Below are 26,257 nucleotides of genomic sequence, written 5' to 3'. Positions count from 1 at the left end.
CAAGGTAATTCATGACCACAGCTGGAAGAAAGAGCACAGGCAGCCTTGTCAACCACAGAGGGTTGGATGAACAATCAAAATTTAAGGATTTTAGTACTCAAGACGAAGTATATGCTTTTGAAGGGCGCAAACAAATTATCATAGAGTCGAAACCCTCACATTAATTATAAAGGCTGTGTAATCAGTCGAGTTAAAGTTAATAAGTAACTAGGGTTTTGTTGATGAAAGGTTGCTGTTTAGCATTCATATTAAACAAGTAGCGGCGGATGCTGTCTCTGTGATGCACAAGCTTAGGAGGAATGCTCGAAAAGACTATGGGCTGTTGGGCAGTCAAATGTACATGGTGCACCGTGTCAAACATCAGACTGCACATATAAACTGGTTAAAAAGTTATATGACCCAAAAGTTTCATCTGCTAGAACCAAAACTGAGGCAATTATTGTTAACGTTATTCCGCCATCTGTATTTTATAATATGTTGTGTTCTTTGGAAAACATTAATTATGTAACAGTAACAATGGATAGCTCAAACAGAAGTGAAGTTAAACTTGTTCCAGTTGTTTGAGGCGTGTCAAACCTCATAAATAAAAAATAAAGCTGACATTGTAACTTGTATTTAATTGTATGACATTGTATTAGCTTTAATATAAGTAATTTTTTTTTTGACTATGTAACTTGTATTTAATTGTATGACATTATATTAGATTTAACATGAGTAACGTGTTTTTTACTAGTGTTAAGTAGATGTGTATTATTTTATTGTTAAGATGTTGAAGTTCTCGCGCATATGATCTGTAACGTAAGAAACTTTGTTGGAAGGGGAAGGTAATTATTTTTTTTTCCGGCCGGCTAGTAAGTGTGTGGGAAGGGCACTGGCAATCTCATTCTGTACTTGGAAGAAGCAGGATCAAGACATTAAGATCGGCGACCGGGTATGCTGTGAACGGCGGAAGACGAATAACGTAGTGAAGAGTCGAAGCGTATGAAGATGACTTTCTTTTTATGATGTAGCGAGCGTCCGGCCGGCATCGAAGGGTGAATCGTAATATATAAATTATTAATTTTAAGATACATTATGTCAATAAAATTTCTTTGTTCAAACATTCAAATTTCTTAGCGTTGTATTTCATTTCATTTAAAAAGGATCCTTCAAAAACCAAACAATTTCAGCATTGTAGTAATAATTTTATGAGGCCATTTGAAACTTTCATTTTTAATTTTTTTTGTGTCGTTCTTGGCACATCATCGGTGCAGGGCGAAGCGTGGTCGGCCGAGAACGGCGCATGTTGTAAGATATTTCAGTTTGGAGGAGGGAATTCAAGTTAAAAAAAAAAAAATTATCTCATAGCAGCAAAAGGTTCCTTAGTTTGGTACTTACAATAGAAAGTATTCTTTCCATTTTTGATGACCTAAAATCATACTTCTTATCTTGTGAAAAATTTCAAAAATTATTATTTGATGTTTTGAAAATCTAGAAAGTGAACTTTTTTGAAATTTTTATGTTTCTCTACAGTTATTTAATAATGTAGTTCTGAAATTGGAAGCTAATTCTAACACAGCAACAGAAGCATTTAAGACATATTTTGGATTAATTTGTCAACTTCAGGAAAGTTCTGCCGTCAATAGGTTACTTACCTTGGAAATGTAGCGCTCCCTACGCTCATTAACCAAGATATCTATTGGTTTGACTCCGGCTATAACACAGACTACCTCCCGCGAGACTGTTCTACAATTTTTCACAGTAGCGGAGAACTCCGTATCAATTTCCTTTAAACTTCTTTTAACATTTTTATTCATGTTTTTCTTGAGTTCTTTGGCTAGCTTTTCAAGCCGCCGGACCATCACCTCCATGTCATGGGGTATGACCTCCTGCTCGGTGGAGGACTGCCTCACTTTCAGGCGTTTGACTCCCTTCCTGCACTCCACAGTCGCTCTGGTGGGTGGTTGGGGGGTCAAACCCTCCACCAACGGGTCAGATGTTACAGCGCCGGTGGTAACCGGGATGGGCAGATCCTCCATTGCCTCCTGTCTCGACGTCGTAGGCTCAGGGACGACTTCCAAATTTTCTGCCGGCTTCCCTTCCAGTATTATTGAGGGGCCGGTAAGATAAACAAAAATAAAATAAATAAAATATTAATAACGTAGCTTCAGTAGTCAAGATACTAACAAAGCTATCGCTTAAACCGACAACGCCAGTAAATAATATAAATTTATAATCAGTACTGAGAAATAATATTATCTCATGAGATAAGATAACATAATATCATTAAGTATTGTCCATCAACTAATAAAAAAGACAATTTTATCGATAGATAACAAAACCTTCACTCCTCAATGAAAACAGCGAAAATAGATTCTATTGCCAGAGGCAATGAAGCCGATTTCGTAAAAGGCAGAATAAAAAGTAAGCCCATAAATCGATAATAAAAAATTTCACAAGACACTTCCATTAAAATTCCACCAATCAATCCCAGTCGTCCTAAGCAAAAAATTCACTGAAAAGACCAACCAAAAATGGTAAAATCGTGGAGCTAACGAAATACAAGTCCACACTGTGTGTACTAACTGTACTAACTATCAAGATGAACCTATAGAAATAAAAATTAGTTGGCATTCATGAGTACAAAATAGAATATTATGTTTTTTCACAGCAAAAAAAAGAAACATGAATACAAAATTTATTTTTAATCAAAGAAAATAGACTTTTATCATTGAACTTATTGATTTTTGTTCTTATCATGTTTTGATCTGAATGAAATATTCTCATTGTTATGAGTAAATAAACTTTGGGTCAAAGCAGCTAAAAAAGGAGGGTAGTAGAGTAAGTAGTAAAATAAATTATGAAGAGTGTAGAGGAATTGTTGAAGCAACTAAAAAAAATGTATAATTTGTTTGATATTTAGTATAGTTTGATGTTAAAATAAGTTTTTATTATCAACACTATGGGCAAAATGGAATCATCAAAGACTGCTTGATTCTGAAACCACATACTAACATTCATGAACTAATGGTATGGTTCCAGAACCACATTAGTGACTTTTCTGCTTGATTACTTTCTAAAAATGTTACAGACACCCTAGTAAAAGGCTAATTTTTTTTTTAGAAGTTATTAACTTTATACTGGCATTAATATATTATTTATACACTTTAAGGACAAAATGGTAATCTTTAATTATTTGTGTGGTTCTTGTACCAGACAAATAAAGTTGAGATAGGATTTGTTGTGCAGGCTTATTGCTAGCCTACTCCGGAATACAAGAGGGCCCTCCCAATATAAGAGGCAATTGCTTACTGGTGTGGTTTATTCAGCTCTGCTATATGGTGCCGAGTTGTGGGCGGGTGTTGTTAGATTTGCCAAATACAGGGGTAAATTGGAATCCATCCATAGGAGGTGTTGCATCAGAGTAACGGCCGCCTATAGGACGGTGTCCAGGGAGGCGGTTGAGGTGGTTGCTGGATTCCCACCTGTAGACTTGATGATAATGCGGAGTAGCAGAACTAGGGAATTGAGAACACTCCCATTAGAGGAAAGGAAGCATTCTGCTGAAGAACTAGAAGAGATCGCACAAACACGGCAGGAGCGGTGGGATCGGGCCACGAAGGGTAGGTGGACCCACCGCCTTATTGGGGACATCAGGGCGTGGTGCCGGAGGACCCATGGCACGCTGAGTTTTGAGTTAACGTAATTCCTGGCGGGTCATGGGGGATTCAGATCTTATTTGTATAGATTCGGGGTCGATCAATCTGAAAATTGGCGGGAGTGCGAGGTGGAAGAGACCCCCCCAACATGTTTTCTTTTTGTGTCCGCGATCGCTATAGAGCGTAGAGAGATGCTCGGCACCTTGAGACGTCTAAAAATACCGGCATCTGATGGCTGTATACTTCCCCTGTCAGAGGTAATGTTCCAAGAGCGGTTCCTGAAAGGGGAAGGGAGAAAAAAGGTTCATATTGATAAGTTGATAAATAATATTGGTGGAATTGGATTAATCAATTGAACTTGGAACCTATCAGGAATTCAGGTAAATATATGTCCCTAAGCTTTAGAATACAGATTAAATTGGAAATAATTTTATAATTTATAAACTATCAGTTCCTTTTTAAATATAGATACTGAGCTTTTCTTTCTCTGTAGTACAGAATCACATTTAATATTCTGCGTCTTGCCTCCTTTACAATTGAATGCTGGTTTCAGAAATGAATTTTCATCCAGCACATTTGCAGTTTTCTTCTGCCTGTTTTATAATTTTTATATCATTTAACCATATGTGATGGATGGAAAGTCTTCATTTAATAATTTTTTAGTGGCATTTATAACTGAAAAATGTTGACTAAAATGTGACAACGTGATACAGATAAATTTTTTCATGCAAAAATTGAAAGAGGAGAACTTAGTAAAAAGAGAATTCTTAAAAAAGAAAATTTAGATCATGAATATAAGTTGAATAGGATGAAATGAGATACAGAAATTCACATATGGAATAAAAATCAAATAGTCATAGTTATATTAAACCTATATTTAAAATAGAAAAATGATAGACTTTTTTGAGTTACTCTAATTTATATTATTATTTTTATAAATAAGTTTATTCAAAGTACTGACAGGGTAAAATGTAAAAAGTATACTTTGGAAGAAATACCATTCTCAATGCTACATTACAACCAGATGAACCCACATATCTTCATGGAGTGAATGTTGCACAAAACATCAAAGGCATCTACCGTACTTTACAAAGAAAGCAAATATTCTTCATAAGTTAACACAGTATTATTAACTGTTTTTAAATTCTTATTTAGTTTTTAAAGGGCAGTGATAAAAAATATTAAATCATAAGAGATTAGATTTAAAAGGGGAAAGTAAATAACAAGTACCTAACTTAATATTTTTAATTGGTTTATGTAATAATTTTTTCACAGTAGATAAACTGGCTTAAAATCTAGAAGAAGAAAACTAGGAAATTTAATCAGTTTAAAGTAACGAAGTAAGCATTTTTTTTTTAATTTTTATTTGCTCTTCTTGATGTTAGACAAATTATTATCTTACATAAGTTTAATTTTTTTCATACTTTAAACCTGCAAGCATTAAATAATAAAAGCACGGTTATTTTGTCAGTTTGTAACAGACAAAATTGTATTCCGTGTTTTGTTTACACTCACTGGATTTGAAGCAAGTTCTGTTTGTGTGTTTGTTGTATAAAATAACTATGTTTTGCTTTTAATGACAAACTAAATGAGTGTAAGTCACTGAAAATAAATTCTACTTTCCTAGAAAATATTTAAATTAAAGACAAAAGAATAGTGATCATATAAAAAAGGGGTATCCTCTTTTAGAAAAATTTTCTGTTTAAGGATCCAACTATTGATCTAGACAAAAAGAAACTTTATATATTTGTGAATTGAGCTACTTTTGGTCTTATACGTCAGAATTGATCAAACCGATTTTCTTCTAATTTGCATAAAATATTTCTGTAAATGGGGTATTGATCATGTAATTTTTACTTCCTTGTTCGAAGTAAAGGAAGTATTGTAATTGCGAAAAAATTCGCGATTTTTATTTTTATTTTTTAAATTTCAACGAAAATATCCATTTTGACCATTCCTGAAACCATTTTGACTAGTTTCGGCGTGACATCTGTACGTACGTAAGTATGATAATCATTAATTTTATAAACATGCAAATATTATTTAAACCTATCAGCATTTGGTATTAATTTTATTTTAAGCAAATATTAATTATGGTCATCTGGTCATCTTATCGATGCAGGCGACGGCAATGTAATCATTCCGACAGTCATTGGTAACAGAATTGAACGAATGAAAACGGAAGGAAACAATACTGAAACAAAACAGATTTGTTTGCACAATAAAGAAGATTTAACTCTAATGTCTACCCAATATTAATTTTACCTCCAATGCACAATTAATATCTTAATTTAGAAATATTATTTAGTAATGCGCAAGTTTCGTCTTAATTTATTTAACGACTAATTTTAATTAATGACTTAATGAATTAAGCAAGTATGTAAGCGCATATTTAAGTTATTTCACTCAACTGTTGATAAACTAGATGATGCGTCAAATAGTGCGTCAGAGGTAGATGAAAGTAAGTAGCAGGTACTAGTACAGATTCCTGTAGCGGTACTGTTCACTCGGAACGTGATTTTAACGCTGTAGGAATCCATTAATATAAAACAGTTTCGTAATCGATAATGAACGAGTAACCAACTACTGTGCAATGTCGACCTGGGACCACAACCCGCAAACCTCATTTAATATTTATCTCATTGCGATGGCTACGTGTTGAACACAAATACTGCTGACGTAATAAAAATATTTATCTAATGAAATAAACAAAATTGACTTGCGATCATAGCTATATCAGTTTTGATAACGTGAGCACAAGTATCCGTCTCGCGCTCTCATTGGCCTGTCAGCATTCGCAGAGACAGTACATCTCCCGCGCCTCTAAAACTGCCGGTGTACAGGTCTTGATTAGTATCTGTTCCGTCAACCGTCAATCGCCGCCTCCCGGGGCAGCAGTCACAACGATCAGGCTCATCCTCAAGTAAAACTCTCTTATTCATACATACACATATATACACACACACACACACAAACACACAACACACAAACCTTATTGAATATATTATTTATCGTAGTTATTTAAATATAAAAGAAGATATAAAACCCGTACGAAGCATGAGTCGTTTATACAGTTTTATAAAATAGCTGATATAGATTACAGTGTTGTTTGAATTTTTTAAAACGGACTATTTAAAGTGTATAATTATTTTTAACAAACTAATTATTCGGTTCAAAAAATATCCTACCGAAATTAAACTAGTACAAATGTAGTTATTTAAACAACTCTGTTTTAGCTATTATTAACAATGTTAATTTTATTTTCTATATATAATTTCTAATTAACCTGGAATTTACGAAATAAATAATAATAATAATAATAATAATAATAATAATAATAATAATAATAATAATAATAATAATAATAATAATAATAATAATAATAATAATAATAATAATTATTATTATTATTATTATTATGGAAATTCTGCATATATATGTAATTATTATTAATTAAAGTGTATAATTATTTTTAAGAAGTTACTTCATTCATTTGAATGAAGTATTGTAAAGGAGTAATTGATAGATTTCTTGATGACGCAAATATGTGCAGTAGCAGTATAAGGTCAGAACGTGGTATGAATGCAAGAAAATTTGGCGGGTGTTTACATAAAACTATTAAACTTTGACACTGACGTAGATATATTATCATTTGATAATTTTGAAAGTAGTAAACAAGGTTATGGCAATGTCAGCAATCATGTGTTTGTGCACATTTCCAGCATGTAACCATTTTTTTTTATTAAAAAAATTTTTTCTCACATTATCAGCACGTCAAATAATGGGCAGGCAGGAGTAGGTTTCGTGATGAACAAGAAGATAGGGAGGAGAGTGGAGTATTTCACGACGCGTAGCGATAGAATCATTGTAATAAGGATAAAATCAAAACCTAAACCGACAACGATTGTTAACGTCTATATGCCTACAAGCGCCCATGATGATGATGAGGTAGAGTGTGTATACGAAGAGATTAATGAAGTAATTAAACACGTAAAAGGAGATGAAAATTTAATAATAGAGATAGGAATGCAAGCATTGGAAAAGGCAAGGAAGGAAATATAGTGGGTGAATACGGGCTGGGCAAAAGGAATGAAAGAGGGGACCGACTCATAGAGTTTTGCACGAATTATAATTTAGTAATTGTCAACACCCAATTTAAAAATCATAATAAAAGAATATACACTTGGAAAAAGCCAGGCGATACTGCAAGGTATCAGATAGATTATATCATGTTTAAGCAAAGATTTAGAAATCGACTCGTTGACTGCAAAACTTACCCTGGAGCAGACATTGATAGCGACCGTAATTTAGTGATAATGAAATCTAAATTGGGGTTTAAAATCCTGAAGAAAGTTAGCAGATGAATTAATGGAATTTAGAGAAGCTTGAGGAAGAGGAGGTAAAGAAGATTTTTGAGGAGGACATCGCAAGAGGTCTGAGTAAAAAAGATAAGGTAGAAAATGTAGAAGAAGAATGGGAGAATGTTAAAATTCTTAAATCAGCAGAAGCAAACTTAGGCGGAATAAAGAGAACTGGTAGAAAACCTTGGATTTCAGATGATATATTGCAGCTGATGAATGAACGTAGAAAATATAAGAATGCTAGTGATGAAGAAAGTAAAAGGAACTATCGGCAATTAAGAAATGCTATAAACAGGAAGTGCAAACTGGCGAAAGAAGAGTGGATTAAAGAAAAGTGTTCAGAAGTGGAAAGAGAAATGAACATTGGTAAAATAGACGGAGCATACAGGAAAGTTAAGGAAAATTTTGGGGTACATAAATTAAAATCTAATAATGTGTTAAACAAAGATGGTACACCAATATATAATACGAAAGGTAAAGTCGATAGATGGGTGGAATATATTGAAGAGTTATACGGAGGAAATGAATTAGAAAATGGTGTTATAGAGGAAGAAGAGGAAGTTGAGGAGGATGAAATGGGAGAAACAATACTGAGATCTGAATTTAAGAGAGCATTAAAACATTTAAATGGCAGAAAGGCTCCTGGAATAGACGGAATACCTGTAGAATTACTGCGCAGTGCAGGTGAGGAAGCGATTGATAGATTATACAAACTGGTGTGTAATATTTATGAAAAAGGGGAATTTCCGTCAGACTTCAAAAAAAGTGTTATAGTCATGATACCAAAGAAAGCAGGGGCAGATAAATGTGAAGAATACAGAACAATTAGTTTAACTAGTCATGCATCAAAAATCTTAACTAGAATTCTATACAGAAGAATTGAGAGGAGAGTGGAGGAAGTGTTAAGAGAAGACCAATTTGGTTTCAGGAAAAGTATAGGGACAAGGGAAGAGATTTTAGGCCTCAGATTAATAGTAAAAGGAAGATTAAAGAAAAACAAACCAACATACTTGGCGTTTATAGACCTAGAAAAGGCATTCGATAACGTAGACTGGAATAAAATGCTCAGCATTTTAAAAAAAATAGGGTTCAAATATAGAGATAGAAGAACAATTGCTAACATGTACAGGAACCAAACAGCAACAGTAACAATTGAAGAACATAAGAAAGAAGCCGTAATAAGAAAGGGAGTCCGACAAGGATGTTCCCTATCTCCGTTACTTTTTAATCTCTACATGGAACTAGCAATTAATGATGTTAAAGAACAATTTAGATTCGGAGTAACAGTACAAGGAAAAGATAAAGATGCTACGATTTGCTGATGATATAGTAATTCTAGCCGAGAATAAAAAGGATTTAGAAGAAACAATGAACGGCATAGATGAAGTCCTACGCAAGAACTATCGCATGAAAATAAACAAAAAGAAAACAGAAGTAATGAAATGTAGTAGAAATAACAAAGATGGACCACTGAATGTGAAAATAGGAGGAGAAAAGATTATGGAGGTAGAAGAATTTTGTTATTTGGGAAGTAGAATTACTAAAGATGGACAAAGCAGGAGCGATATAAAATGCCGAATAGCACAAGCTAAACGAGCCTTCAGTAAGAAATATAATTTGTTTACATCAAAAATTAATTTAAATGTCAGGAAAAGATTTTTGAAAGTGTATGTTTGGAGTGTCGCTTTATATGGAAGTGAAACTTGGACAATCGGAGTATCTGAGAAGAAAAGATTAGAAGCTTTTGAAATGTGGTGCTATAGGAGAATGTTAAAAATCAGATGGGTGGATAAAGTGACAAATGAAGAGGTATTGCGGCAAGTAGATGAAGAAAGAAGCATTTGGAAAAATATAGTTAAAAGAAGAGACAGACTTATAGGCCACATACTAAGGCATCCTGGAATAGTCGCTTTAATATTGGAAGGACAGGTAGAAAGGAAAAATTGTGTAGGCAGGCCACGTTTGGAATATGTAAAACAAATTGTTAGGGATGTAGGATGTAGAGGGTATACTGAAATGAAACGACTAGCACTAGATAGGGAATCTTGGAGAGCTGCATCAAACCAGTCAAATGACTGAAGACAACAAAAAAAAATCAGCACGTATGATCACTTGACTAGCACGTGGTGTGATGTCATAAGGGCCAAGGTTGTCCTTATTTACCTCTTTTTACACTACTATTACTATTATAGAATATATTTATATGTATAATTTATTAAACAGTCTTTTCATAATAACTTTTTGATAAATATCCTATATTCTCTGGACCTTCTTATTCATCTGAGGAAATGTAGACAGAAAAATGGCGGTTCACTTTTCTTGTTGAGTAAAGAGTAAAATATGTGACTGTAGCCTGCGCTATCTGACGAAATATAGATGAAATGTACGTTTGCTTGCTTTCGGAGAAGAATAAAAATGGTGTTTTCAGGGGTGTAGTGGGGCCGGAACGTCGTTCCGGCACTTCTTTTCCAAGCCGAGGTGTGTACCATTACTTTTCTAAATCTTGGAAAGATTTTTTTTTTAAGCTGGAAGAATAATTGTTTACATTCTGCGCTCATGTTAAAAATAACAGATACAAGTTCCTCCATTTTACAGGTCTTTTAGGCTAGACGACTAGTCGGCTGGTCATAAAGTCGGCAAAATTTCAAAGAGCGAGTATCAACAATAGAAGAATATTTTTTCACTATTTTTATTTTTCACGAAGCTTCAGTCTCGATCAATGGCTTTCGGTTTATGTATATAAATTGTACTTAACTGTTTATTTAATATTAATACTAACGTTTAATCGCATTTCGAAATAATTTTTATTCGTGTCGTGTTTAATTATTGACGTTAAATAATTGATAAATTTAATAAGAAAACGTGTAAAAATTATTTGTAAATATTATCTTAAATCTAAATAAACAAATAACAAATGAGTGAAAAACGGATCAACAAACATTACAAATTTCTTTGTCAAAAAGGTTAGGTTAGATCCAATAGTGATAAATAATTGTGACGAACAATGTAATGAAGAAAATAATGAGCAACGTGATAATGAACAACCTGATAGAAACACAGAATGCAAATCACTTGCCAATTGTTCATATTCTTGTCCAGATATTTGGACTAGATATGTGGAAGAAAAGGAAAAAATATCCTTGGGTTAAATGCGCCTCTGATAAAATCGGATGTCAGATATGCGTTGAGATGAAAAGTCTTTCAGTTTTTAAATCTCAAGGTGAAGCAAGTATTTTACAAAATGGAGTTCAATTCTGATATCGTCATACGGAAATTTAGTAAATTTGTTCAACTACTTGCGTAAAAATATTTCTGAACATAAGAAAACTTTTCACACATTAATGCAGAGAAAAATTTGCAAAGAGCAAAAGATCAGAAAATGAAAAAATTGTGTGACGCTTCCTTTTTAGCTCTACTTCCCTGGTGGTTTTATTTACGTGATGAGAAAAGAGTCCAAAATTCGCGAAGATAGAGCGATTTTTCACACTCCTCCGATATGAAGTTACGAATTCAGCTTTATTCGCGCGCGGCTGCCGTGAGCCGCTTCCCCCTCCACACTACTGCGAAAGTCTATCTATTTTTTACTCATTTTTTCGAAGAAGTTTAAACAAATTTTACATTATTCTTTGGTCTAAAACTTTTCATCGTTTGAAAGTACAAGTCTTAAGAATAGATTGCACTTGAAATGGATACGAAAAAGTTCTTAAAAGCCAAAATAATTGCGGCTGCCTGAAGAGTTTTTTTTATAAACAAATTACATTATCTCAACAACAAATAATCCAATTTTCTTGTCTAATTACTGATTGAATTCGGAATTCCAAAAGCTAACTAGTAAAAATAGTAAAAAGGATATTTATGCAATAAATATTGGCTTTGCAAAAGACGGCCATTTTTAACGGGTTTTCGGCGTTTTTTCAGTAACTAATTAACGAAATTCAACGTCTAAGGGCTTAAATTATAGTTACTGCAAATTCCCACAACTTTTATTTAGTACCTTTTCGCCTAGGAAATTTACTTGGCTTACAAAATTGAAAAACCGATTTTCACCACTTTTGAAAGGCCGCCATTTTGTATAGTCGCATATAAACAAGCTATACTTACCCTAATCTACAACCCCATGTACTTCCCTAAAATCTACTAATTTTCTTTAAAAATCTACCTTTTTTCTTCCATTGACTGGATTAATTATGTTAATACAATTAAAAAAGTTACGTATATTTTAAATTTTGAATTAATATTATTTTTTTATTTTGTAGGTGGTCCAAATGAGTTTATTATGGTTTTAATAGATCTCTGTTGGGAACCTATATACGCTAAGTTTATATAATTTATATAAGTTGTGTTTTGGCGGTTTTATGACTTTTTTTGTTTATTTATTGAAAAGTTAGTTTTCCGCCATTTTGGGGGGGTCTTACACTTGATTTACAAAATTAATATTTATTTATTTCATGCATTTTGGTTAACGTTACCTTAGTGGTTTGAACCAACTTGGCAGCTTACAACGTTATTGCGTAATGATTATTACAAAATTTACCCGACCGCCGATCGCGGCTATTCGTGTACTTTTTTAATCCTTTAACAAAGCTTAATTCGAATCCGGAATTAAAATCAAAATCTGAGACAAAAAATATTCACACATATACACATATACACATATACATATTGAATTTAATAACGAACTCTTCTTTCGTTGAAAATATTAATATATCATATTTAGTAGTGAAGGTCGCTATGATTTTTTTCAGTTCTAGGGGAAAAAATGTAAAAGATTTTGTCGTTTCCTCGAGGTTATTGCGTAAATGGTAATTTAAAAGTAAACTTGTTATCTTAAAAGAGTTATTAACATACACGCACGCACACCAATGGCAAAAAAAAATTGTTGTTTATAGCGGTAAAAAAATAATAATTTTTTCGAATAACGGCGTGTAATTCAGTTATTCGTTGTAAGTAATAAATCTATCATTGTTGAAGTAATTCATAGAAACAAAAACGTTCCTGGCATTGTATTGTAAATATCTTGTTTAGCATTATAATGCGTTAGATAAATATGTGCAGGAACTCATAATTGGCCACATATGTAACAAAAAAGTTTTTTAAATTACATGAAGTAACAGGAATGAATTTTTTTTAACAATGGGTGTTACTTATTCAGAGAAATATTATTAAAAAATAACCTTAAACACTTTATATAATACTATTATGTACGGAAGCTGGAGACCTGCTTAGGCGCTCAGGCATTAATAGATAGTTAACATGCAGTCAATTACTACTGGCGCTAGAATTTAGGTCTCGGCTGAACTTTATCAGCACTAATTACGTATCTAGCCACTTTTCACTCAGGCAAATTAGATAACTTAACATACCTTTTTAACCTTTTCAAGGTCGGTATTGTATGAAGTTTGATCTTGAAATGTAAGTTGAACTTCGGATATTCCGTTCTTATTGTAAAGTTTTTGAACTGAAAAGCGGAAGCGTCATCGATTTTGTTTTTTAAGACGTTTTCCACGCTTTCTTCTAGTTGTCTTGAAATTTATTGCCTATCTTAACGTCAATTCAAGTTACATAAAATTCTCATAATGAACATCAACTGCCAACAAATCTTTCTCTATATGTCTAAAACTCTGTCTGTCTGTTGGCTCAAATGAATACTCTTGAAAAAATAAGAAGATATTTGAATTTTAGAAAAAATATTTTTAGTGTTACTTTTTTTTTAGTATTTTGAGATGTTGCGAAGATCGATAGTTTAACTAGAAGTCATTATTTTATTTATTTACGTTTTGATTTCCTCAGCCATCAGCAAAGAATAACGTTTTAAGTAAATTATTTCTTGTTAGTCTTCAAATTAAAACGATAACGAGAGTCATAATGTCGAAGGGAGTATCTTTGTTTTTTACTGTATTTCAGCGAATAGTGGCTATCAACATGGTTATCAGAATTACATATGCACTTACCGCATTTTCATTATCCTACAGCGAAAATGCGATACTTCTTTAACTATGTAAATTGTTATAACAAAAATTCAAATGCACTAATTTAAAAAAACAAAAAAACAATTATTACAATACGCAACTACAACCATTTTTTAACACACAAACTTACAGTTATTTTATAATCTTATGTAACGAAAATGTTATAACTCAAGTACAGCTAACTGATGGTGTCGCCGACTGAGAATTTCGTTAGCTATTGCGGGAGAACTATTAAAAATTTGTACTAAAATTGTATTATAAAGGGACTCTAACAAAATGAATTAAATAGTTCAGTGTCATTTTAGAAATAGATTAGACTGTATTGAGGCTTTCACACTGAAAAAGGAACGGTATTTTTTACAATTCAGTACTGCATGTCTGTGTGTTGTCATCTTGCATTTGGATACTGGACGAGGTTTTAGATATATATATGGATTCTTAATCTTCAAAGGAATTTTAGAGTTTAGTAGGGCCTTGATATTTGCGTTCTTGAAAACTTTTGAACGAAGGGAATTAGGAGTCGATGTCTTAATTTTGACCGGTTTCCAAGAAATGTCAAGCCGCGGTCGATTTTTGTACGGTGAGATTACTCTAATTTATTTTAGTACCGATTTTTCTTTTATCGACTTACGTATTCATGATTGCGATCGTCTTAATAGATTCCTTTATAAATGCCCGCTAAAGTAACAGAATTAGTTTTGTATTTAACGTTTCTGAGAGTAGAGGGTAATTTCCTAAACGACGCAAAACTATATCCCATTGGTTGATTTCACTTAAGGGATCATTCAAAAATTATAAATTATTGCTAGAGGTTTGTTTTGTATAAAAAAAGGACTTCAGAGCAGGATATATTTGTAATAGTTCAAAGACTTTTGAACTGCAGGATTCAAGGATAACCATCGTGTTTTGCTGTGATTCAAAAGTTGCTTGTATTCTACGTCCACAAAGTTACAGAACTCTTTCAATACTTGCAATGTAAATTGAAAATTAAATATATATTTTCACTCTCAGATTCTAAGTCTACATCAAGTAAATTTATACCACGTTGAATGAAATTATTCAGGATGTGTGCAGGATATCCTACTCCAACCAGTGTCTGATTGACAGAATTTTTTAAGTTGGCAAATACATTGCTTCGATTACCCCAAAAACTTTATTGCTGTTATCACTCCCAAAGGTGATACACCTATTTTAGAGCTCCAGACTAGCGCTTAACTGACGTAAATAGAAGTAATTTATTCTCTCTGTTGACCACTTTATTTCACAAACTATTATTTTTATAATCAAAATAGTGAATCGTGATTGGAAATAGTTTCACACTTCTGTAGTTACTATTATCAGTTGTAACGACTATAAAGGTTTTAAAGGGTAATTTATGCAAATATTTTATTATATTTTCTATAGAATGTGAAGTTAGAGCGGAATTTATCACAACTTATGTTTCTGTACGTCCAGATGACGCTTAGGTTGCAATTTTAGAATCGCGAAATATTCTTTCAACACTCTCGGTATACATTACATAGAATTTTAACTGTTGCGATGTACAACAGTGTGGAATGCAAGGGCACCTTCAGCAGCATTAACTTTACCTTCAAATTTTGTATTTAACGTATATTCCTGGACCGCATATGGTGAATCGGATTTGATATGTATGCAGTCTCCCACGACAGCATCCTTGAGGAAAGCATTAAAATTTTCGTTATATTTATCGCTAAGTTATTACTTCCTTTTACTCATTTTTCAAGTTATTTGAAATAATTATCACACCGAGAATTATAATAACTGTTCAAATTAAATTTTCGGCTTTGTTACAAGGTCTTGAAATAGTGCAATTATTGTAATTAATTTTACCATGTGATCTGATAATGATATTCTGTTTAGAATTACTTGGCTGATAAACTGAAAGAATCTAATAAGCTTAATGATAATAGATGGAAACACGGTTTGTTTAGATTTAACAACTTAAATATGTTCACAAAACACTAACATAGCAAAGCTCGTCAGAAAGAATCGGACGTTAATGAAGTCGTTGTTTCCACGTTAGACCACATTAGCAAGACAATACACTTGAGTTTAAAAATGCGGACAAATCAAGAAATTTCGGAAAATATATGCGGACGGAAATTTTTTCTCTCAAAATGCAAACTTTAAATATTCGCATAAATTCTGACTTATGTAACCCTATATACAACTCTTATACGGTTCTTCTTTCTTATCAGTAATTTTAGTTTTAAGTCATTGTGCCTTTCTTGAATAATTTTTCTTCGTTTTTTTCTTTACGCTATCATTGTTTTCTCAGTTCTGAATGATTCGGATGCTCTTCTGGAAATCTCCGTTTATTTACTCCAGCTTTCTTAATCCGGTGCCATTAGGCAGCTTCGTCCGTTGTTCGTGTATCTTATTAAATTAATAGACCTGGAATAAATAGGCCAGATGTGTTGTTAATTACATTACAAAACAGGAGGGTGGTAAGTAAATTACGCTAATTACCGGTAGTAGTAGTTTATGGGGAACAACTTCTCTTCGAAAATTTCTATTTAAGCTATCAACCGGTGCTAACTAGTTTAAAACATAACGTAGTCTGGTCTTCAAACTATCAACCTATCGCACCGAAAGATAGCATTAATCACTCCGTAACAAGTTTATCTAATAAAACCCTGTAACTCAGCTTTGTCTTAAATAAAACTAACATTGCTTCGTGAAAAGATTTCAGATAAACTGGAATCCGATTTGCCCTGAAAATCACATTGTAAGATATCGTCATAATTCGTAGGATGAAAGGATTGGCGTTATATCTATAATTTTATTTTGTATATTGCTTTCACACGTTACTTTGAATGAGGATGGTTGTTCAACGAATACCTTTTTCGTTCCAAAAAAAAAAAAAGTTAATTTCTGAAAAATAATATTTTTATATTATTTTATATATATATAAATATATATATTGACTTGATATATCGACTGGGAGGGGGGGAGAGTAACGGGATTTTGACTCTCGTTGGGAGCGCCATAGAGTTTTTATTTTATTTTTATTATTATTTTTGTTAACTTCTCTCTTATTTTAATTATAATATTATTATGTCTTTCATAAGCTAATTAATCTTATTTTTCCATTTACTAATACATGCACACAAATGCGCTTTTAATAAATTATTTTATTACTTGATTCAATAGAAAAGTTGATAAACATCTTATTAAGTTGTTTTTTTTTTTTTTAACTTTTAAATTAGAGTTGGCATGTATGATTATGTTTAACCATCGTTATATAATGGACATATTAAATATTTTGAAATAAAATTGTTTATAATTATTTTATTAAAAAAAAAGAAAGAAAACAAAATCAAGCGGCGCAATAAAAATTTCACTTAACTAAAACAGTACAAACGATACGTAAGTGCATGTCACCCTCCATAATTGTAAACTCTAACTTAATAAATGAGAAATGGATCTTAAAAAATCTTATGTGGACACCACATGACTTCCTTGTACGCTATTAAATTAAATATACACTTTTTTTTTTTTGATGAAACGTACATAAAATTTTAATTCATTAATAACTTCTGATGATATTTTTTTATTTTTTATTTTTATTGTTATTACTTAATTATTATTGTAACCTTTTTACAATCAGAGATTAATAATTATTAATAAATTTATATATTTAAACTAAAAAAAAGAAAAAGAGATCAAGTCGGATTTGACCCGATGTGCCTTTCCCTCGTAAGATCCAAACATTTCATTAATTAGAATTTTATTTGGCTAAAATTCTGAAACCAATGAAAATAAGTACCACTTACGGAATGTCGTTGAAAAACTCTCAATAAGGGCTTATTACTGTAGTTAAGAAAAAGTCCAAAATCCAAAATAAATGGATTTTGGGCTTTTTGGACACTTTTGGTCCAGTCGATGGCAATCAAAAGGGGAGGTGCACAACTAGAGGTTACAGCAGTCCTAAATCCATTATTTCAACATCTAATCGTTTTTGAGTTATGCGAGATACATACGTACTACGTACGTACGTACGTACAGACGTCACGCCGAAACTAGTCAAAATGGATTTAGGAGTGGTCAAAATGGCTATTTCTGTTGAAATCTGAAAATCAAAATTATTCGCGATCGTAATACTTCCTTTACTTCGAACAAGGAAGTAAAAATGAACGATAAAATTTTAAATAAATGCTAATAAGAGCGCTATACAATTTATATTTTTAAAAATAATAAAAAAAAAATATTATATAAACCAACGATGTATATAATTCTTTAAACTTTTTCCGGCTTATCAGAAACAAATAATAAATAATTTTTCTGCATCTACTCATCAGTAGGAATTTACATATTATTGATATTTATAAACACCCTAATCAAATAATTTTACGTAGAATTTTTATCAGGGAAGTCAGTGCAATTGATCTCAAAAGAATCATTTCGTAAATTTAGTCGGAATTATGATGCCAAATTGAAATAATTTGATAAAAAAATTAATATCATAATCTGTTGGGCCTAAATTTGTTACACTAGGGATGTCTTCAAACCAAATTAAAAGAATTAATAATTCTTTTCTTTATTATGTGTTCGGACATTATGTGTTCGTACTTGCTAGTTGAATAACTGATTTTTTCATTGTTCTATTCATAAATAATTTCCTCAAATTAAGGAAAAAAGGAAGATAAATTAGATGTACATTTGTATTATATCAAAAACGTTTGTTTTGAGAAACGCTAATTCACTGCATTAATTTTAATAAATAATTTTGATACTAATAATTTTGATTGTTATACAATTTTTTGTTGTATTTTTTTTATTATATAGTGTTTGTTTGGTTGTGTTTGCGTTTTTTCTTCATAGAATTGCATAATTGTTTTCTATGTTGAAAATCAATGCGGCACCAATACTTAACTTTAAAATTGATTAAGTTTGAAAACTGATATTAACTTTAAATTTTTTGTTATGAAGGGGCGAGCTATTTATTAAATAGCTATTGTCATTAGCCCGGTGGAAATTGGTAGTGCGTGAAATGATGACATGCCTGACCGGGATTCAAACCCGGGATGTCCGCACGAAAAGCCAAGATCCTAACTACTCAGCCACGAAGGTCGGCATTTTAAAATTTTATTTATCATGTTTTAAACTTATCCACATTCTTCGCGGAAGAAACATTAAAGTTATTAGAAAACTTTCATTATACAATTTTTCTTTAAATTTTCGATTAAATTTAAATCATTCCTTTAATTTTTAATTAAAATTTTCTCCAATCAATTTTCAGACTATCATGTAAAAGTAATTTTCATAATGACATTATTTACGAGTACAATGAATTTCGATTTTGCAAATTTGTGCTAAATTACCAACAACTATTAATTTTTTTGTCATTCAGAATTTGTCATAGAGAATGTTAATATTCTCTAAGTTAATATTCTAACCTTAATATAATTGTTACACATTACATCTACACCTAGTTCATACATTTTATAATTTATACTTTACACTCATTTATCTCTTTTATATATATATGTATATTGTAAAGCAAAAAAATTCTAATTCTTAATTAGGCACCGATATCAAAAAAAAAAAAAAAACTATTTTTTAATTTTCTCGGCATTGATCCACCTCCACTAACTAATCTACTAACAAACAATGTTTATTTTAATAGGAAAAAAATCGCGTGGGGCTATGTCGGGGCGCACGGCCGTTGGTTTAACGTGAAACGTTACAGACCTTGGATGAAGTTCCTCCGAGCTACAGACCGACCAACTTATCTGTAGAGCTAAATGAGAGAGCCACCATCCTATATATTTTTTAACAACACTAAAGTCTCCAATGGAAAATTTTAGTTTCTTCATTTGGCCAACTCTACAGGTAAATTGGTTGGTCTGTGTGTCAGTGAATCACTTTTAGTGTATCGGATTGAAATAAAAACGAGACATTGACTGCGTACTAAATTTAATTTTAACATAATACACTGAATGGTATATGATATTTATTTTGACATTTATTCGACGACAATTTTGTTCAACATTGGTCTGTGATATGAGAAGTAAGAGACAAAAGACATAATAAGCAGCGGTAGAAGTGCTCGCGCTGTAGGTGTTCACTGAGTGCGCCGTCCCAGCTTCAGCGTCAGCGTCGCACTGAGTGCGACGCTCCCGAAACAGTCTCACTCGCTTGCCACCGGACAATTTATATCTCCGGCTGGATTTATACCTGCGTAATTTATATCTCGAGGCTGGCTTTTGCGCGAGCTGAGGCTGACATACTGAATTTTTATACTTTTTTTACATATTTACTTTAATTTTTTACACATAAATGTTATCCAAAATACACTTATTATTATTTAAATCGATCTTTCTCGACAAACTCTAATCCGAAACACAAGTATCACTGCGCTATCACGTCCAAGTCGTGAGCTACTCTGAGTGGAAATGAGCGAGAGCGTCAGTTTTGGCCGATCTTCGCTGTGATCCCTCCCCGCCAACCCGCTCGCCAGTAACGCAAACTCAAAGTTGTATCGACGAGCTGACCATGTACGTTATAAAATAACATCGCATTTTCGTCTCTGAGACTAATAGTTAGGAAATTATTAATGCAGGACGATGTAGACCTTTTCGTTATGCTACAAATTTCTGTTCTGGTACCCGTATGTTTCGGTGTGATTTTAAAGACGTTTTATGTCAAAAAGAGAAGCGAAGTGGTACATGAGATGTCATCTTCAAGGAGCAAAATATAATGCATCATATTATCAGGATATCGAAATCACAGAGATGAAACTTATATTCTTCAATACAAGTTGCATTTTCACTTCAGGAACTAGCTGAGTAGAGAAATCATTATTCTAAGACATCCGTTCTCAGACTGTGGTACGCAGAGATTCTCAAGGTGGTACGCAAACAGACACAACAATTCAAAATCTGTTATAATAAAAAAAAAAATTATAAAAAAATAATACAAAGATATTAATTAAAATTAATGCGGTGGATTACCGGTAGTCAAACGTTTTGTACAATACAATAGTGCATGTATTTTATCTTGCATTTCCTTCTTTCTTAAATTGAGTTAATTATTTACGTATAGAACTATAAAAATATCAGTCATTCGGCTGGCAAGAACGAATACATAAAATCAATGGGTTCTCACATGTCACAGTACACATGTAGCGACTTGTCTTCCCATGCATGCACCGCGTCGCACATGTATGAACAACTTTCTTAACGGCCACTACAAAAGGATTGTCGTACTTCCCACCACCAGTTAAGCGAGTTGGTCGTGCTTATCCTACAGACAAACGGTGTACAGTCTCTTCCGGTGTTTTACATATTCTGTGATAATCTGATTTGAAAAAATTGTTACGTTATTTTTCATTTGATAAAATTGAAGTGGTACTGTTGATTTTCTTATCTCGAAAGGTATTTTTTTATATGTATATTTATTTAAGTACTTTGCTTGAATTAATTTTGTTTACTTTAGTTAATTTATTCGACATAAGATATACATCGAGATGGATAAGTGGTTTAATAGAGCAAAAACAGATAAAAGATTGTCAGTTAAAATCCTGCGCCATCGTGCTCTACATCAGAATTAGTATTTGAGGTGAATTGAAGCATCTTTCTTAGTGAGCTTAAGAATAGCAAAGTGTGGAAAAGCTCATACAGTCGGTGAAGAACTGTTATTACTTGCTGCAAAAGGTGTGGTGACTTCTATTTTGGGAGATTAGTCAGTTAAACAGCTAGATACAATACCACTGTCCAATAAACTGTGAACTTCTGTCTTGGAACAGAAACTGTGAACTGGAACTGTAAGCTTGGAAATAGAAGGGACTGCACGAGGCCATTTTCGATACCTGTGGAGAGATCCTGAGAGTACAAGACAAGGATAAGAGGAATAGACCTGTCGATTGGTGGTTTCCACAGATCGAAGAACTCCGGAAGAAGTGTGTCAGACTACGTCGGTGTTTGACTCGGAAACGAAAACGCGAGGTCTCACCCGGGAATGAAGATGCAACTCGGAGGTTAAAAATGGCCAGGAAAGAACTAAAGAGAGCGATCATTAGCTCAAAGAAAGCAGAATAGGCTGAGCACTGCGATGAATTGGACGAGAATCCGTTTGGCAAGGTCTACAAGATAGTGAGAGGCAAATTTGTGAGATCGCTGCCCAGACTACCTGATGATCAACTGAGGGATGTTCTGCATGAGCTTTTTCCTGCAGATATGAATTGGCGGCGCAAAAAGATGGTGGCAGAGGAGATACCTCCGTTTACATGTGAGGAGTTGGAACATGCACTCTCAAGGCTTAGACCGCGGGAAAGTCCCGGTCCGGACGGCGTCTCGGTGGAAGTACTTAACGTTTTTGCGGAGATTTTTCCACTGTCGTTTTTAATCAGGCTGTTCAGTACGAGAAAATCCCTGGAAGTTGGAAGTCGGCATGCCTGGTGTTGATCCCAAAGGAAGAGGAGAAATTCAGACTCATTGCCTCTACAAATACATTTGGGAAGGTCTTTAAGGCCCTATTGGCAAGACGTCTGGAGGCGGAATTGGAACGACGAGAAAGTTGGTTCAATAAAAGTTATGGAAAAAGAGATCCACCTCTGATGCGATCAAGAAAGTGATGGGAATGGTGAATGAGGCGGTATCGGGTACTCGACATACGAGGAAAATTCCCCTGATAATACCCGGAGAGGTGAAAGCCTTAACAAACAATGTTCTGGCAGATTTGATGCGGTGGCTGCGGACGCGAGATCTTGAAGTATCTACGCATAAAACCGAAATTTTGCTGATGACGGGCAGGAGATGGATGCCAAGGTTTTCGGTTAAACTGGAGGACACAGAAGTAACCTCCTTGAGGAGAGCTAAGTAACTTGGTGTTTGGCTCTTTGAAACGAGCCGGTATACAACACACGTAACGAACATGTGCCAAAAGGCCCAGAGATTGACTTCAACAGTTGCCAGACTCATGAGGAATGTTAGAGGTCCTAGAGCCTCCAAAAGAAGGATTATTGCTGTTACGGTGACCTCCGCGATCATGTATGCAGCACCGGTGTGGTGTGAAACCCTTAAAATTAAGCGTAATAGATGTAGGATTAATAGTGTCTTTCGACAGCTTGCACTCGGGTGGTGAAGGCGTACCGATCAGTGTCGCTTGAGGCGGTGCTGGTGATAACAGGCAAGCCTCCAGTGGATCTGTTGGCGGTTGAACGTCTAGAAAGATACAAGAGAAGGGACGCCGCGGTTGTCAGGAGAGAATTGATCGAGAAATTGCAAGAGAGATGGTCTACCGGCAGATGGACCTTCAGGTTGATACCGCGGATCAAGACCTGGATCGAGACATGGTGAGGTGGACTTTTGGACGGGCCATGGATCTTTCTAGGTGTACCTCCATGGCAAGGGCAGGCGTGGCTCACCTCTATGTCGCTACTGTGACGACGAGGACGACGTAGAACATACTTTTCTCAGATGTCCAAGATGGGCTTCGGAGCGACCCTTTGATAGGGCGGTTTTACCTGAGGAGGTAATGGAGAGTATGATCGGCTCGAGCGCAGGTTGGGATACGTGCTCGAGATGGTTCAAAAGAGTTCTCTCCGTGAAATTATAAGAATATGAAAGAGAATAGGGTAGTGTGCAGTCTCGAAGTAGGGGTTGAAGGCCAGCCCTCGGTAGTTGTCGGTGGGGGACCAAGAGAATTGTCGCTGCTGTGTGCCCCCGGAGGACGCTGAAAGCCCTTGCGGAAGGACCACACCCGAAGTAGCCGTAGGCAGGCGTGGTGACGATGTGTACCTCACTAGGTCGTTCCGCCACCACGCCGTGGGAGGGGGAGGGTTTTTAGTGGGTCTCTGCCTTAGGGCAGACCATTTAACAAGAAAATATCAAATGATGAACAGGAATGTTTCGAATGAAAACCTGCAGTCTTTTTCAAATTTGGAAAATTCTGTGACAGTCCATAACATTAAAGTTAAGATATTCTCATTAATAATATAAAACTCCAACAATGGAATAATACTCAACCAATAAGCGACCTAATACTCATATAAGCGACATTGCCTAATTGAAATTTTTGAGAAATATTTTAAAGAAGGTTATTCTGAATTCCTATGGATACGAAACTCCTTACTGGATACCATTCCTGAAAACCTAACTAACAACAAAACAGAATCTTTGATAGAACTATCTTGCAATGGAGATTTTTAAATGAAATTACTATGTTAATTTTGGCTAAAGATTAAAAATCCTCGGTGTCCAGTAAGGTATTATTATTATTTTTAATTCTATTTTGTACCGCATATTTCTGTGAAACCTCATTTTCTGCAATGATGATAATAAAAGATAAATTTCCTAATAAACTGAACATTGACCCAAACGTAACATTAAAATTAAGTTTAGTTGAACGAGATGAGATATCTTTCCAAACGTTTCATAAGTACCATCCTTCTCACTGAATATTTAGTTTTCAAGTATATTGTAATCAAAATGTAGGTAAATGTGTATAATGTTAACATAAAATTGTGACGTAAAAAAATGTTTTTGAATTAAATCATTAAAAAAATTGTAATAATTTTTTTTTATAAAATGAATACACATACTTTGTAAAGATTATAATTTTATATTTGTTTATCATTCTGAGATACAACTCTATAGCTACATTAATGACGTATTTATTAGTTCAGTGATACGCTACTGATCTACAATTCACATGAGTGGTACTGAAATAATAAAATTTTAAACAGCTGCTCTAGAGAAAACAAGTTAGTTCATCAATGACTACCGCCGTTGATGGATCATCATAAAAGATAAAAAAATTAATAAAATGTACCTGTATTTTGTGAAAAATAACGCATCACAAAAGTGCAAATATATGACTTTTTCATTTATAATGAGCAAAAAACCGCTCTTATTTTATTTCAAAAGAAGGCACACTTTTCTCTTACGAGCAGTTTTTTTGTAGACATACATGCTCATATTTCAACTTCAACAAAGTTACAAAACTCCAAGAGTTAAATATAAAACAAACAAAAATTGAACCGATTCCAAAAAAAATAAAAAATAAAATGAAATAAATTTGAAAAACAAATTACTCTGAAAGAAAATATTTTCTACTAATAATCTTACTTTATTTTTTAAATCGCTGTCATTTTTGAATGAATTATGAGTACACGAGTTTCAGATTACGAAATTAGTTTGAATTTGATGCCGACTTAAAATAAGTTTCAAAGATTGTATTGAGAGTACTGGAAAAAATATTTTCCCCTGTTCCGCGCAATCTGTTTTTTTAAATTTATTTCATTTAATTTATAATGCATATATATATATATATATTTTTTTTGGAGTCGATTCAATTATAAAAAAAGCTTTTATTTACGATTTAATTCAACACAAACTCGAAGCTCGTGAATGAGAATATTATTAAATGGACATTTTGCAGCATAAGAAAAAAATGTTGTCTGACCGAGATTCAAATTTAGAATCTTCCGGACGAAAGGCTGATTAAAATTATAATATTGTTAAAAAAATATCTTAATGCATAATTGTATGTACTCTACACACAAAGTAATATTTTTATATATCAACCAATCAACGGAGATAGAGTATTAAGATATTTATTTTTAAAAGCTTTTATTTAACTCGCTTTAGGAATAATCAAATCTTGCAACTGCTATATTTGTTTATCTATCGTATGAAAATAAATGAAATTTGGTACACGTATGTAACTTCGATGACAATACAGCACTACGGTGTTGGAATTTGATATGACCCACCCCCACACCACCACACACCCACACCCCCACGCCAACACGCGCTACCCCTACGCTAAATTCATACATTTAGTTGAAAAATTTCATTTCTCATGAACTATCGTATGAAAATGATTGAAATTTGGTACACGTATGTAACTTCAATGTGTAAAAATAAATATTTTTACTTTTTTTTAGTCTTAAAAAAAATACAAAAAAAGTTAAAATATATTTGGTTACATATAAAAAAATATTTTTAAAAAAATCTTTTGTTTAATTAATATTAACATTAATAAAAAAGGAAACAAATTAGAAAAACCGTGTAAAAAGTAAGAGTTAAATCAAATTGAGAATTTTAAACAAAATAGTATAACATATAAACAAGTATAAAAATGCACTGAAAAGTAAAAAATAAATTATAATCTAATAAATAACAAATAAAAAATAAATAAATGTAATAATTATTAAATTTTAAAATTGAAAGTATTGAAAAGTAATCAACAAGCTGCTCTACATGATGTGATGACAGATGTATTTTGGATTTCAACATAACCTTGCCTCATTGACGATATC

The sequence above is a fragment of the Lycorma delicatula genome, chromosome 1 (genome assembly GCF_047948215.1).
Source record: "Lycorma delicatula isolate Av1 chromosome 1, ASM4794821v1, whole genome shotgun sequence".
In the NCBI taxonomy this organism is placed as follows: domain Eukaryota; kingdom Metazoa; phylum Arthropoda; class Insecta; order Hemiptera; family Fulgoridae; genus Lycorma; species Lycorma delicatula.
Note: the sequence above shows the minus strand (reverse complement) of the source record.